The 13149-nt window shown below is 40.8% G+C and overlaps 1 protein-coding gene across 2 annotated transcripts in view; it reads right to left on the bottom strand.

Annotated features, from left to right (window-relative positions):
- The window catches only part of FAM222B (family with sequence similarity 222 member B), a 76574-nt gene that overhangs the window by 33923 nt on the left and 29502 nt on the right, over positions 1-13149 (bottom strand). The window contains exon 1 of one of the 2 annotated variants that reach the window (XM_043583549.1): positions 11661-11928. The exons of the other annotated variant lie outside the window; for it this stretch is intronic. The gene's annotated coding sequence lies outside the window, so the exon portion shown is untranslated. Of the gene's footprint in view, positions 1-11660; positions 11929-13149 lie in introns of those variants that run through there. 2 annotated transcript variants of the gene reach the window in all.

Here is a 13149-nt window from a genome sequence, read left to right as displayed (position 1 = left end):
AGTAATTATCACCACTATCTGCAATAAAAGTTAATTGGACATAATTGAACTAACGCCCTAATCGGAGGGAAGCTGCAACTGGCAAACAGCCCACTCCTCCTGCTTCTTCAATCTGCAAATGAAACTGCTAATGATAATTTGTGGACAAACAAGAAATTGCTCTCATGGTTTCCCCAGTGCAAATCACTCAGCAATTCCAGCTAATGCCCAGCATGTTGAGCCAGGAGAAAAATCATTAACCAGTGCTTCCTTTGATAAAGATGAATTTTAACAATAACCAAGTCCATTAAGGCTGAGGGTTGCTGAGAATTGTTAAATTTCCCCTAAACACCCTAAGTAAGGCACTGTGGCCTGATCTCTATACACTGTATTATGCACTAGATGTGCCCTGTGCCACTACCATGTAGTACTAAGAAGAGACATTATACAAGGCCAGAAGCTACTATTACACTAATAATTTATCTTCTTCTAAGAGAATCCTGGGTAATCTCATTTTTTCTACAGGCAAATGGCATTGTTGATCTGCTTCAACAGCAAAGATTAAATTACTTCTGAATGGATTTTGGAGTTGATAGATCCCTGCTGCCTGACTCATGTGCCTTCAATTCTGGATAAGAGCTGCATCCTTTCCCCTGGAGTTTAGTACCACTCTCTGCTTTTCAACTGTGTCTACAGCCTAAGGGACTAACATTCCCCTAAGGTTATTGTGGAATCTTAGGAAGCCATTCTGTTTTACAGAATGGGAAAATTGTAGTCTTTATATCAACAGTGACTTATAACGTGGGATGACACTGCTAAGGTGACAGAAAGGAAAAGAGAGGCGCCTAGGTGGCTCAGTCAGTTAAGCGTCTGACCCTTGATATCGGCTCAGGTCATGATCTCGTGGTTTGTGAGATTGAGCCCCATATGGGCTCTGTGCTGACAGCTTGGAATTCTTTCTCTCCCTCCCTCACTCTCTCTCTCTGCCCCTCCCCCCCCCCAAAAAAACCTTAAAAAAAAAAGTAAAAGAGAAAAGCAGGTGCACAATGCTCACTTCTGCTTACTTTTCCTCTGCCTCTTTTTTTATTTTTAAGTAATCTCTACACCCAACATGAACTTCAACTCACAGCCCTGAGATCAAGAGTTGCATACTCTACCAACTGAGCCAGCCAGGTGCCACCTCTCTGCTTATTTTTCTTATTTTATTTGGGCTCTATTCTGGCAAGGAGGTGGCCAGAAATTAATGCGTTCAGAATCTTTCCCAAAGCAGTAGCTGGACAACCAGCTCATTTGGTACATTTTTTGTTAAAAGTTATTGGGGGGGGGAGGGGGTTGAAAAAAAAAGTTATTTTAGAATGTTTCAGTTCACTCCTGCAGTCATTAAAATACACTTTCTGATGGAAATAGAGGAAAGCCTAGAAATAGCTCAGCCAAGATGTAAAAAAACAGAGGATCTAGAAACTGTAATATGGCTAAGTAAAGGGAAAAAGAGCTTAACCTGAAAAAGAGAACACTTAGTAGGAACATCCTTCATTCATTTGCTCTCTGAGCATCTGTGATGCACTAGGCACTGTGACAGTACAATTTTTTGGAAACAAAAATGAGAAATGTGATTAGTGTAGTGAATGTTTCACAGTATATATAAACATCAAATTATGTTGTATACCTTAAACTAATACAATGCTGTGTGTCAATTTATATTTTGAAAAGAAAAAAAAAAGTGGATAAAGTTGTTTGAAACCAAAATAATGAAACAAATACTTCCAAGGAACAGTGAGAAAGAAGGGAGAACAATAATATGGGTCACTGAAAGCCGAGCAAGAATTTACCAGATTGAGAAGGGTAAGCCACTCTAGGCAGAGAAAACTAGCATAATGAAAGGCATGCACAACTATGCTAGAAAACTACCATAACTAGGGGCTCCTGGGTGACTCAGTAGGTTAAGCATCCAATTCTTGATCTCAGCTCAGGTCCTTATCTCAGGGTCATGAGTTCAAGCCCCACATTGGGCTTCATGCTGGGTGTGAAGCCTACTTACAAAGAAAAGTAGCCTAACTAAATGTATGTTTGGGAAACCACAAGTGGTATAGTGTGAAGAGTTGGGTGCTGGATGTATGTGCCAAACCTGGAGACTGAGCCTGATGTGCCAAATTATGAAAAGCCTTACATTTCATACTAGAGGGACAAAACAACAGATTAAGAATAAAGCTGGGTTGGAGTCCCATGTTTCAAGGAGAGTAACATGATCAGATGTCTGTTTAAAAAAAATTTTTTTTAATGTGTATTTATTTTTAGAGAGAGAGAGAGAAACAGAGTCCGGGGGGGGGGGGGGGGGGGGGGTGGCGGACAGAGAGAGAGACGGAGACACAGAATCCGAAGCAGCTCCAGGCTCTGAGCTGTCAGCACAGAACCTGATGCGGGGCTCGACCTCACAGACCATGAGATCATGACCTGAGCCAAAATCAGATGCTCAACCAACTGAGCCACCCAGGTGCCCCTCAGATGTCTATTTTAAATAAATCTGCTGAAAATGTGAAAGACAAACAAGAAATGGCAGAAATCAGTTAAGTGGCTATAGTGATTTCAAGGCAAGAGATGATGATCTTAAGCAAGGGTGCCGTAAGAGAGCCATCATACAAAGGAGGGAGCAGATTTCTTTTCTTTCTTTCTTTCTTTTTCTTTCTTTCTTTCTTTCTTTCTTTCTTTCTTTCTTTCTTTCTTTCTGTTCGTTCGTTCTTTCTTTCTTTCTTTCTTTCTTTCTTTCTTTCTTTCTTTCTCTTCCTTTCTTCCTTCCTTCCTTCCTTCCTTCCTTCCTTCCTTCCTTCCTTCCTTCCTTTCTTTAAGGTTTTTTTAATTTTAGGTAATCTCTACACCCAACGTGGGGTGCAAACTCACAAACCCAAGATCAAGAGTCACATGCTCCACCAACTCAGTCAGCCAGGTGCCCCTAGTAGATTTATATCTGAGCTCAAACACAGGTCAATAAAGGCTGAAGACAGGCAATTTTAGACTAACATAAACAACAATTTGAGCTTATTCAATAGTGGGCATACTAATAGAAATGCTGAAGCAAAAGGAATGACTATTCCTTAAGAATGATGGAAAATAATTTATTTTCAGTAACTAACAATTTGGAATAGATGACCATTAAACCAACTTCCAGATTCCAAGATTCTAAATCACTTACAAAGGTGATTATTTTACAAAGTCATTATGACTGCTTATTTTGTAGAAAGGTCTGTAATTTTCTAAGTGCTTTCACATGGATTCTCTCACTTGCTTTTCCCAAATACCCTATGAGATAGTTTGTACAGGGATCCTCAGTCCATTTTTCAGAGATAAAGTAGGAAAAGCTCATAAGTGCCTAGACTACAACCCCTAGCTCTGTGCTCTTTCCATTCTCATCACTGCCTCCAACAGTGTCACTGCTGAAAATCAATTCTGACAAATCATCCCTCTTTGGTCACTTGTTCCAGGGTCTATTTCAAAATCAGGAAATTCTGCATGTCTTATATTCATTGTCCAGAAGTTCCAGCCTATTCCTTTGTCCTCTTCTAGGTGAATAAGAGCTGGCCATCTATCTTATATAATGTTCCTTCATATTTGCATACTATAAAAAGTCTGTCACTTCCCTAATCCTGGCTAATTACCCCCAATTCCTTGAGGGTTTTTTTTTCATATATTCTTTCCCTCCTTAAACTCGTCAAGTAATGTGATCCCCAATTTTGTACTAGCTCCAGGAAGACAATAAACTCTTCCCATAGACTCCAATTCTAATCCCCAGGTATCTATTAAAAGTGCCTCTCCAAGTAATTCATACCAATATTTACTGAGAGCCTACAATGTAGCAAGACATTGTTCTAGGAGTGAGGGACTCAGCAAAGAAAAAAACAGACAAAAACTCATACTTCCATTTTTACATGGTATAGAGTGGGAGGGTCAGACAAATTTAATGAATAGGTTAGTTACTCTCAAAAGTTGATAAATGCTACAAAAAGGAAAATAAAGCAGAATAAGAAGATGCGGAGTATTGGATGAGAGATAGCCATTCTAAATAGCATAGAGTGGTCCTCACTGAGAAACTGTAGTTCTCTCCATGGTTTATCTGCTAGTTTCAGTGCAAGACAGCAATACAGCTTTTAATTACATAACAGAATTTTTTTAAGCAATTAAACTATAACCAATATAGTTTTCCCCTCTCTCATTTCAAATTTAACTCTTAGACACTTGCACTTTTTAAAAATATTTTTACTTATTTTTGAGAGAGACACAGAGCAAGCAGGCAAGGGGAAGAGATAGAGGGGGACACAGAATCTGAAGCAGGCTCCAGGGTCTGAGCTGGCAGCACAGAGCCGGACACAGGGTTTGAACTTGTGAACCACGAGATCATGACCTGAGCTGAAGTTGGACGCTTAACCAACGGAGCCACCCAGGCACCCTGACACTTGCACTTTTAATAAAAAGCAATTCATCAACTTGTTTAGAAGAAAAAATCTTATTTCTGTGATGTAGAAATATTCTTCAAGCAATAATGCAACAAAATAATGCAAGTCTGCACAGACATGCACGAGTGCGTGCACACGCGCGTGCGCACACACACACACACACACACACCCCCTCTGACTTTGATTAAGGACTAGCATTTCCCTGGTTGAGCAATATTCTTTCTTAAGTAGCTGTGGAAAGCTCAGAGATGAGCAGATGTGGACAGACAGGCGGATGGAGGCAGTTGGTGGAAACAATTTCAAAGAATTACAGAATTGGTGTGCAGGCTTAAGTGGCATCAGCCTCTCACTTCAAAGTGCACTTGGAACAATCTCCCGAAAATGTACTATGAATGATAAGAATGATACATTTCATTTGGGACATTTGTTTAGCTTAGAGAAGAGGCAAAAATTAAAATACAGCTTCCTGAAAAAGCAACTTGTTCCAACTTAATTTTGCCATGGACCATGGAAACAAAGGACTTTTTTTTCTTTTTAATTTTTTTCAGTTTATTTATTTATTTTGGGGAAGGGTTAGAGAGAGAGGGGGAGAGAGAGAGAGAATTCCAAGCAGGCTCTGCACTATCAGCAAGAGCCCGGCATGGGGCTCGATATCATAAACTGTGAGACCATGACCCAAGTGGAAACCAAGAAGCCTGGTGCTTAACCGACTGAGCCACCCGGGTACCCCCAAAGGAGTTTCCTTAAAAGGAAAGGTTCCTCTTGTCTCTCTGCGGAAATGTTCTAGCACACTATCACACTCCAATTGCACCATAACCTCACGGGGATTGAATGAAGCCTAAGTACTAAAATCCTTTGTAAAGCACTTTAGTGAATGCACAGTAACACTTAGCAGGACAGGTTAAAACCAAGATACGGGATTCTTCATTAATCGACTGGTCTTTCTGTTGAATGAAAAAGTTTCTGGGAGGATAAGATAAGCAAAAGGCAAACCAGAACCTTCACAGTTACAAAATTAATGTCTTCACAATAGTACAACCACTCCCAGCTGAACAGTTAGGTAATACATAAGGCCCATTCAGGAACCCAGGAAATGTGTCTTTTCCACTGATATACTGTGACATGGGATGAGCTGCCTTTAACTTCTCATAGTCTTGATACCTCTTAACTTTCAAAATAGATTAAGTTTTATCCTTTACATAGTAAGTGATAAGTGGAATGCCAATGGAAGAAATGCTTTAGCTTTTGGAAGGAAAGAAGAAATTTAAGTTATGACTAATAACGCTTATGCTTCTCCTCTGAAGCAACAGGGATGATGTCTAAATCTTCAATTCTGCAAGTAGCATAAAATCTTATTTTCATTCAGATCAGCAACTGATCCTCAAAACCACTTTGCTGAGTGCAAAGAATTAGCAACTGGTCATGGAAACCTTGCTTTTTAAATCTGCTGTAATATTCAGTTGATCGAGAAAGAGAGAGAGAGAGAGGACATTTTCCCACCAAATAGCACTTAAAGAAATCCTGAGCTTTGAAATTTATAATGTATAGTACTTCTTTAATCACAACCTAGTATCTGACTTCTAAATGGATTTCATTTTGGCCAACAGTTCTCATCATTAGAGTATATACACAGTGTTAAGAGGAGGGGTTTACTTTAATAACACTTCTTTGGCTTGTCCATCTGTGGCCTGACCACATATGATGAATGACTGGCAAATACCATGGGGCCAGAAGATGCCAAGAAAGAAGGCATGCTACTATCAAAAGCTAGTTTCTCTATGATCTACTTGGAAGATCTCAATTCTCCCTAGGACTCAGTGTAATTAGGTGACAAGGGCCAAAGTCTTAAAAAATAAACAGGGGGCTCCTGGATGGCTCCATTGGTTAGGCATCTGACTTTGGCTCAGGTCATGATCTCACAGGTCATGAGTTCGAGCCCTGCATCAGGCTCTGCACTGCCAGCTCAGAGCCTGGAGGCTGCTTTGAATTCTGTGTTCCCCACTCTCTCTCTGCCCCTCCTCCCCCACACTCTCTCTCTTAAAAATAAATAAACATTAAAAAAAAATTAGGGGTGCCTGGGTGGCTCAGTTGGTTAAGCGTCCAATTTTGGCTCAGGTCATGATCTCACAGTTCCTAAGTTCGAGCCCCGCACTGGGCTCTGTGCTGACAGCTCAGAGTCTGGAGCCTGCTTTGGATTGTGTGTCTCCCTCTCTCTACACTCCACCCTGGCTTGTGCTCTGTCTCTCAAAAATAAATCAATGTTTAAAAAAATGTTAAAAGAAAGAAAGAAAGAAAGAAAGAAAGAAAGAAAGAAAGAAAGAAAGAAAGAAAGAAAGAAAGAAAGAAAGAAAGAAAGAAAGAAAGAAACTAAGTTTAATCCAAGCTTGTATCTTACTGGTCTCTTGAATGACCAGAGAAAGAAAACAAATCTCTAATACTCAGTTTGTTCTGCTAGAAAATCCCAGTTACAAAGCAGAAGAAGTTACCAAAGCTATTGCTAGGAATATCTTTGGATTTTACCTGTCTGTACTTTGTCTGCTTGCCCTTCTGCATGAATAATCAAGAACTGACTGTGTTCTTTGGATCAGGATTGAATCCTTAACTACAGTTCTGCCCATGTGTTGGTAAAGACGCCTCTGCCCTTTTCAGCTAGGTTGAGATGTAACAACTCAGCCGATGACTGAATTTGATTTAATCAGCTCAATGCTCCCTCCCTCAGATCCATCAGCACCAAATATAATAAAACTTCAGTTTGGCCTTTCCTTTACGGTTCTATCTTTTTTTCCTCTACCACCTCATCCTCAACCTTCCTCCTTCTCTTGATTGATAGTGGCATCTTGGTCTTTGGATTCCCTTCATGACTAGAGAAATAAAAACAGTCTCTCACAGCAGAAACAGGAAAATTTCAAGTCATTTCAAATAAGGATCCTCAAAGGAGTTCTTAGAGAAAATAATTAAAATATATTAGAAATACAGAGCACCTGGCTGGCTCAGTCAGTAGAGCATGTGATTCTTGATCTCAGGGTAGTAAGTTCAAGCCCCACCTTGGGCACAGAGCTTACTTAAAAAAACAAATTAAAGTATTCAGAGACCTTCGCTCTGGGTCTAGCTTTACTACCAAATCACTAAGTTATTTAGACATTCTCAGGACATTATTTTTTCTACCTCAGAGAAATGCTGAGACCACTAAGAGACTGCTTATTTAATTCACTGAATGAAAACTAATCTAAAAAGTAAAAATATTTATGTTAATGCTGGAAATGATTCTTCGGCTGAAGAAACTCTGGTCTTAACCTTTTGTGAGTTGTTATATAATTACACCCTACAACTCCACGTTTAATTTCAAAATATAATATGTACTAAAGGTACCAAAGAATTTCTTTAAAACCATGTACAGGCTTTCTCCATTTTCTTCTATCACCATATGTATTTACAGATAATGAAAACTCCCATTAGGTAAAATTCTAAGATCCAGCTAAATAAAAGGAGGACTGTCCAGTATTCACAGAATGCTAATATATAGAACAAAGTTGGGGGAAGGAGCAAAGACCTGGATTCTAAAAAGATGAGCAATCTGAGTGGTTTAAAAAACAACAAAAAGATGGGTTAAAAGTTTATATCTAAAGAAAAGGCAACTGTTTTGAATAGCTCTAACAATCCCATAATAAGTGCAGTATCAAACATAGGGTAATTAATTCAGTGGACTTTTCCCCTTTCACTGACAGATTGAACAGCTCTGAGGATAATCTCCTTCACTCTCCCAGGGCTCAGTTGGAAGATTCATTATTTATGCCCTCAATTGTTTACTCTGTCCTATTTTCCATCCATCCAGGCCCAAGGGCAGTGTTATCACTGGCCTGTTTCCAAAATGAATGTATTATTAGTTCACTGCCTAACTAGTTACAAAACCAAAGATAATCAAACAAAATGGTATCCTACTACTGAAGAGCAACCCTACCCACCACTTGATCCAGGAGAGAAGTTAATGACAATGCTGACCCAATGTTACCAAAAGCTAATTCTCTTAGATGGATGAAGTGAGATCCATTTGTCATTCTAGCCTCCCCCCACCCCCCCTTTTTTTCTGGTGAGCCATGGAGCAACATATATGCAAATCTAACAGGATTCTTAAAGGGCAGTATCATTAGAAAGGCAGCTCTGGCCCTCACTGAGAGCAGACCTGTAAACTACTGTGGATTAAACTGATTGAGATGCATTTTGCCTAGCAACCATTCATTAGGAAGAGTTCAGTAACTCACCAACAATCGATTCCACGTCTTTATCTGAACAGATAACAGACTCTACCAAGTCCTCTACCCTCTGTATTCAGACTTACAGCAAACAACTTCCTCAAAAGATTCAGCTTCCAAGAGTCAACCCCTGGGGGAGGGGGTTGGGTTTAAAAACACACATAATATTGTCTCAGACACCTGACAAAGCTGAATAGCTTAAAAACTACCACCAGTCACATCTCCATATGAATGCATTCATTGTCTCTAAATACGTCTCTCACATAACAGCGTTCCCAGTTCTTTTTGCTTCTAATATTTTCTCATCTTAAGCAACCTTTTCCCAATTCCACACCGTACAACACTCAAGCTGATTATTATGAGAATCAACGCCAAGGGTCCAATCTTTTCCTTTACCTTCTCAAGGGGATCATTTTATACTTCTGATGTGAATGGGGGATTGGGCTTGAATCTCCCTTTAGAGAGAACACAGGGCCCTTTTTCTTAACACATCCTAAGCTGTGACTCACAGAAATAATCAGGATGGATAAAAACAGATTGCTAAAGAAAATTAAATCAGCTACTTTAACTTCCGCAGCACCATGTCCCTTCAACTAAGAGATTATGGGAAGTCATGGCTTCATATAATGGTTTCCTTGCAGAGGACCAAATTTGAGGAGTTCCAGCCCCTTTAAATGATATTTGGAGATCAGTGTAAATACACCTATGATTAGTTCTATACATAGCCTTTGCTCCTGGGGGAAATTCTCTGGGGAAATCACTGTACCATGCAAAATATTGATTACACAAATCAGGCAAGAAAATAGATATATAAAAATATTAAGTGAACAAAGTATAATATAACTTTACAAAGCTATAGTAACTGTCTACTCATGGGTAGACAAAAAACCACCTAGGATTCCAAATGGGCCGGCAACTTATTTTTTAGTAGAATCAAGATGAAGTGATACATGCTTTAATATAGCCTCCAAATATTTTTTTTGTTACTTCCTCAGTTTGCTAGCTTAGACATCAAAGTGCACGTTGTTTTACACAATAGCTAGCTGTCAAAGCTTCGATGATTTTTAATAGTTCATTCTCAGGAACAAGTTAGGTTAAAAAAAAAACCTAAAAACATCTGGGGCCTTTCAATTTAAACATTATGGAGTTGTATTGGATAGATGAGTAATAAGACAACCCAAATCCAACAAAGGTTTACTATGAGTCTGCTTTTTTGCACAATTCTTTTTAAAGATTTTTTTTTTAAGTAATCTCTACACCCAACATGGAGCTCGAACTTACAACCACGAGATCAAGAGTTGCATGCTCCACTGACTTAGTCAGCTTGGTGCCCCTTTTTTGTATAATTCTATAGCAAGGCTACTTGAAATGTAAAAGGTAGACAGACACATAGATAGATAGATTAGATAGATAGACAGATAAACAGAGAGACAGACTCCTAATCCCTAGTAAGCTTCTACAACTAAGATGGTTGCCTATCCTATTACCCTTCTTCCTCATAATACTTGGCTTTCACCACAAACTGCCCCTTATTAGAGATCCAATAGGTCAATGCAAAGAAAAAACACTGAACCAATTAAAACTATAAGACAGCTCCAGCATATCAATTCTGTCTTCAAAACCGAATTCCAGTTAGAACAATCTGTGGAAACTGAACCTGGATTATAAGAATCTCTCAATCATTTCAATTAATATTTAGCAAAGAATGCTGCCAAAAATTGATATTCATCCCGTCTGGTATTCTAGTTCTTTGCTAAGCAACATTAAGATAAATCTGGTCCAAACACCTTTGGTGAAAATCCCCAGTTAGATTAAGCAAGTTTATCAGGAATACTGCCACTCACCACAGAAAGACAGACAGACACACACACACACACACACACACACACACACACACCATTTGTTTCTAACACATAAAATTTGGGTTTTCTATCTTCAATTGATAACTTTCCACTCAATTAAAAACTTAATAAAGAGGCTTCTGATTTTGGCTGAAGATAAGCTCTGTGTCCTTCAGAAAGAAGAGATCTATAAATTGTAGAAGTAAAAGAACTCAAAAGAAATAAATATAATTTAAATTGTTAATGCTACAGCCACCCAATTTCATAAAGTTTGGGAGGGAGGAAACTTTAAAAAATAATTGAACAAAATTCACCTGGATTTTTTTAAAGTTTGGTTCTGTCGTTCATGACAGAAACTAACCTCTCTGAACATATGGATATAAGAAATAAACTGATGGAGAAACAGACAAGACTTTTAGGTTTCAGTAACAGTAAGGTAAGTTTGCTCGTTTGATAGATTTCTCCAGTAGGGCTGAGTACTAAACAAAGCAGGTGACAAGGTACTCAGGAGAAGACTTTAACAGAGTTAATCGCTAACAACTATTAGGATTTCCTTTAACCACCGTTTGACATGGGCTGCTCCCTCTTTCCACTAGCATCTCCTTTTTCAGATTGTTTTTGCTGAATAAGGCAGTCCCAAGTAGGAAAATGGTGAAGACAGCCTTAATGGACATGGATGCAGTACAGTACCAAAAACCCATTCCTAGCCTTCTTTTTCTTAATTTCTTTCTTTTTCTTTTTTTCTTTTTTTCTTTCTTTCTTTCTTTCTTTCTTTCTTTCTTTTTCTTTCTCTCTCTCTCTCTCTTTCTTTCTCCTTTCTTTTTCTTTCGTTCTTTCTTTGCGGTTTACTGCATCAGATGCCACGCAAGAAAGAGCTCCTCTTTTCTTCTGTTCATTTTACTTCATAAGAGACCGACATCGATGTATCAGTAAAAAAAGGTAAGAGTCCTGAATCTCCTTACCCTGCTGCAGGGGTGAGATGATGGGAGGGAAAGAAGAATGAAGGGTAGAATCAGAAAATCAAAATAAACTGATGGGATGTGGAGCTCTTACTTCCTATTCCATTTCCCCTTTCCTCACAAGGTTAAGTCGGCTGAAGTCGGGGCTGCATTAGAAAAAGCACACACACGCACACGCACACACACCTTGAGCCCTTGAAGGGAGGTGAGGATCGCTCCGCAGCGCTCGCTCGGTGGGGCTCCAGGCTCCGCCCCGCCCGCCTGGGGCAGCTGAACCCTCCTCGCCCCGCCCGGGCAGGAGGGATGAGAAGGGGCTTATAGCTGTCTTGGCTGGGGGAGGGGGAGGTGGCAGCTCCGAGTGCCAGGCTCTTGGAGCACAGCACTCCGCGGTGCGCCGACACCCCCTCCCCCAGCCGGCAGCCGCTTGCTACCCTTTGCTGCCGGAAGCCAGCCCCGCCCCCTCAACTCCATCCCGGCCCTCCGCAAACCCCCTCCTGCCTGCACAGCCAATGGCAAGCCAGGGAGCCAGGAGAGCGACCCGCCAAGCAGCCAACTGGGGAGGCCCACTGGGAGGTCAGCCGCCGGGGATAGGCCAGCTACCCGCGGCCCCGGCCCCTGCGCGGCTCCTCTTTGTTAGAGCTGCCCCGATCTCTCCTGACTACCACCCCAAAGCCGGGAGGCAAGCATACCACAGCTGGGCCAAGTGATGCTGCGCCCCTTCTATCGCTCCCCAGCCCACTCTCTGCCTGGGTGCTAGAGTGGCCCCTATCCAGGCAATAACTCCCAGAGTGCCTCAGACTTCCACAGCAATAGCCACCAGATGACACCCGACAGTAAAAAGATGCTCCTGGGGCCTCTGCCTCGCCCTTCTTTTCTCAGGCTAATCAACTTCACACCGTGGATAGATTTAGGTTGCATATTAGATCAGCTGCAAACATCAATCCACCCTGTCTGAAACTCCTGCTTCCTGTGACGCAGAAATTAAGAGGGGAGGGGGCATATTGGGAAGGTAGTAATCTCGAAATTGGTGGGGGTAGGAGAAGGAATACATCAAATAATCTGCAAACACACACACACACCAAAACACACAGTTGGCTCGAATCCAGTTCAGATATAAAACATCTACATCCAATTAAATCCAAGCTAACCATTCCTTTAGCAGGTTTCATTACAATCAGGCAACAAGTATCTAAGTCTTGTTCAAGCCATATGCCAAATCTCAGAAAAAACTCTCAGCAACCGCCAGGTCGCTGCATAACTGGCAGGCTGCATCAACACTTCAATCACTAATGCCAACGTTAGGGGCATAACACAGCTGGGATGGAATATGTCAAAGATTGTAGAATATTTTCTTAGGTGTAGTGGTGGAGCAGTGCATGGGGCTCATTTAAGAAAAATAGGGGCTCCTGGGTGGCTCAGTCGGTTAAGTGTCCAACTTTGGCTCAGGTCATAATCTCATGGCTCCTGAGGTCGAGCCCCACGTCAGGCTCTACGCCGCTTGCTCAGAGCCTGGAGCCTACTTCAGATTCTGTGTCTCCCTCCCTCTCTGCCCTCCCCCGTTAACGTTCTGGCTCTCTCTCTCTCTGTCTCTCAAAAACAAATAAACATTAAAAAATTAAATAAAAGTAAAATAGAGGGGAACCTGGGTGGCTCAGTCAGTTAAGTGTCCAACTCT

This window comes from Prionailurus bengalensis, chromosome E1 (genome assembly GCF_016509475.1).
Source record: "Prionailurus bengalensis isolate Pbe53 chromosome E1, Fcat_Pben_1.1_paternal_pri, whole genome shotgun sequence".
Taxonomy (NCBI): Eukaryota; Metazoa; Chordata; class Mammalia; order Carnivora; family Felidae; genus Prionailurus; species Prionailurus bengalensis.
Note: the sequence above shows the minus strand (reverse complement) of the source record. Positions and strands in the feature narration are given on the sequence as shown.